This window comes from Panicum virgatum, chromosome 9N, assembly GCF_016808335.1.
Source record: "Panicum virgatum strain AP13 chromosome 9N, P.virgatum_v5, whole genome shotgun sequence".
Taxonomy (NCBI): Eukaryota; Viridiplantae; Streptophyta; class Magnoliopsida; order Poales; family Poaceae; genus Panicum; species Panicum virgatum.
In genome coordinates, this window is record NC_053153.1 from 81095889 (window position 1) to 81099513 (window position 3625).

Consider the following 3625-nt stretch of genomic DNA (forward strand, 5'->3'; position numbering starts at 1 on the left):
GGGAGCAGTAGTGGGGGGAGGGTTGTCAAACCCTAGATGATCCGGTGTGGAAGAAGGTGGGGGTTGGATTCCGTCACTGCACTGCTTCCAATCACCATCCTCACCATTGTCTATGATTTCACCGGGTGTCGTCCTTCCCGGATCAACGCCCAGCACACCCTCATGGATCGGACATGGTGGAGGGGCTCTCCACCGGGTGGTTTTCGGAATTTTCCCAAAACCCGACCTGTGGGGATCTCCGGTCAGAGGAACATCACGAGTTTCATGAAATTTTTCATTCCCACGATCCACCTGCTTAGGTTTGTTGCGAACGCCAGCCTCATCCACCGATCGCCACCTCAATTGGATAGGAACATACCGCAGATTCACGGCTCCGGAGTCAAGCGATTCGATCAGGGAATCAGAAGCGGAACGCGATCTCTGAAACGCACGCGAGGAGGAATCGATCGGGAACGAGAAGGAAGAGGGAAGCGCTCTACCTGGCGGAGCCGTACGGAACATCTTTTCTCTCCTTTCGACGCGATCCTTTTATTTGTTTCTTGCAGGGAAAACAGAGAATGGGGTTCCTATAACACAAACTAGATGTACTATGAAAGTATATATTTAATAAAGGATCTAATAATACTTATTTGATCAAACTTGAAATGTTTTAACTCTCTAAAAATGCTGGAATGACTTACAATTTACATCGGAGGGACAGTAGTCGTCTAACCCGGTGCTCTCTTTAACTTGTACACGATCGGATCGAAGCTTCAGGCACATGACGCTGGCTGTTTCCATCATGCTGTGCGCGCTCGAGCTCGATCGAGTCTGGAATGGTCAATCCATCTCAAGATGGGCTGGTTGTATATATGCCAGAAATATAATTACACGCATGCACGCTGGATGCTAGCTCTCGGTTGTGGACTTGATGAAAGAGAACCAAGTAGTACCTGTCATCGATATGATACGGACGGATGCCATCAGGGGGGCCGTTTCTTCAACCCCGCGCGCTGTGTGTATTGGCCGGCTTCTGCGACAAGTCATGATCCAGCTGAGCTGACAGGGGCGGAGAGATCTTTGCGTTGCGTCTCCCTCTTGGTCTCGATCTCAAGGGCTTTTCCCGAGCAGATATCGCTAGCTGCTGGGATGTTGATGACACGGAGACACATCTCCCTCTCCTGAAGATTATATTATATGCTATCTGTCTATCTATCTATCCTCGGTCGATACGGCTCCTGATGATCGGTCTTTCCCCAAGTGTGGCCTCTCAATGCAAACAAAGCTTGCCGCCTGAAAGCTCTATGTGTGGAAGCCGTGCGTCTGCTGGGGCTAAATATTCCAAGGGATTGCCGGCCGTATACGCGTGCATGCGTCGCTGCAGTGTGATCTTTCTTCCAGAAGAACCGTGCGTGCAGTGTCCCCGTCGATGCAGTGTAATCTCCTTTTGACCGGACCTAACAATCAAGCATCCTTCTTACCACACACTAGTGTGCTTGGGAATCATCTGGACAGGACAGGACAGGACAGGACAGGACAGGACAGGCCTTCCTTCCTTCGAAGCGTGCGTGATGACGTACGGAGTAGTCTCTCTCTGATTTGGATTCTACTAGCTAGCTAGCTTTGAAGCTGCAGCTGCAGCTAGCTCATACAGCAGCGGCACCGTACCTACGTGTCAACAGTAAACTAACAAAGCGAGATAAGATTCCGCGTTTGGCATGCATGAGCGGGCGGGAACTTTTTGGCTTTGGCCTTGTTTAGTTCCCAAACATTTTCAAAGTTTTCCGTCACATCGAATTTTTAGACACATGCATGGAACATTAAATGTAGTTTAAAAAAATAACCAATTACACAGTTTAGTTATAAATGATGAGATGAATATTTTGAGTCTAATTAGTCTAAGATTAGACACTAATTACTAAATAAAAACGAAAATACTATAGTAGCCAAACCCAAAAATTTTCACCAACTAAACACACCCGCACTCTCAAGTGACGGTTGGCAGCGGCAGCAGCAGCGACACACATTTTCGCACGCTGCTTCAGTGCTTCTTGCCTTGCCCCCAGCTAGCTTCAGCAGGCACCAGCTTCAGCTCTCAGCTCGATGAAATGGAATGGATTCATCCATCATCCATCCATCCGCCGCCCCTCTGAAAAGTCGTCGCCGCCGTCCCGGCCAACATAGCTAGCTAGCTTCTCATTGCTTCGCCGCTTTGCTTGCTTTGTTCCTCCATCTTTTCCGGTCGTTCGTTTCTGTCTTTTCGATGAGACGTCCCTGTACAGACGGTGGAAGACAGAGGCCGTGTTGAGTTCTTTACATGTAAAAATTTTGTGTTGGAATCTTACTAATTTAAAGTATTAAATAAAGTCTATTTACAAAACTTTTTTATAGATAGGTTGTAAATCGCGAGACGAATCTAGTGATGCTAATTAATCTATAATTAATCCATAATTAGTAGATAGTTACTGTAGCATTACTGTTGCAAATCATAAATTAAGTAGGCTCATTAGATTTGTCTCGCGATTTACAGCACATCTATAAAAAAATTTTGTAAATAAACTTCATTTAGTACTCCATGCATGTCTCCCAACATTCGATGTATGTTTTTTTTTATTTACGGATTTACGTGTAAAGATCTGTTTACAGGGCCAGAGAGATGATAGGCGCCGTCCCATCCAGGTGACGTGTCTGCACTTGCCACTGTAGTAGCAGTAGCTTTTTGTTCATGTGCCTGAGCCTGAGCTTGAGCCTGGCCTGATCTTGTTCTAGCCGGCCTAGCTAGTGGCCCTGGCCCGTGCTCACGGTCCTCATCAGGTCACGTAGGTTTCGTGCCATTAATTGTTTATGACCGTGCAGCTAGCGCAGGAACGTACGCTCGACCTACTTCTCCATGCTACAAACAAAAGCCGCAGGGGCTAGTACGTTGTTGTTTTTTTTTGAGAATTACTAGTACGTTGTTATATCGGCAACAGGGAGCTATCACATGTCACCCGCCATGGCTGCTGCCACATTTTCAGTTGCACGGATCGGGGTGGGTCGTCTATGCAAGCGCGCAGGCGACCTCCAACGGTGCCCTATAAAGGGCCCTCCCCCCACGTAGGGGGAGCTTTGGGGGGAGGAAGCCCTCCAACGGCTCCCCCCACAGCCCCCCTTATATGGGGGAGTTGAAACTCCCCCACGTATGGGGGGAGTTGAAACTCCCCCTATATCTCTAATCACACTATTTTTTGCGATATTAATCTCGTTTGAGCCCCGTAATACGATAATAATGTGTATTATGACAGTACAAATACTGTATGATTTTTTTTAAATTCAAAAACGTTAAATAAATAGTTAGTTAATGAGTGATAGTATATAGGGGGAATAGATATGTGGGGAATGGTTGGAGAGAAGGAGTTATAGGGGGAGGAATCTTTTGGAGGGATGTAGTAAAATATAGTAAATAGTACGTTTGGGGGGGAGTTGGATGTGGGGAATGGTTGGAGAAAGCGTAAGGTCAGTTGCACGGATCGGGGTGGGTACGTTGTTACCATATTGTCAGTTTTACTATCCCAGATGGCGAGGAGAGAGAAAAAGGGATTTTACGGAGAGAGGAGTTTTATCTCCATATCACTCAGCCAGCATGGTTAATTACTTAGCAGTTTTC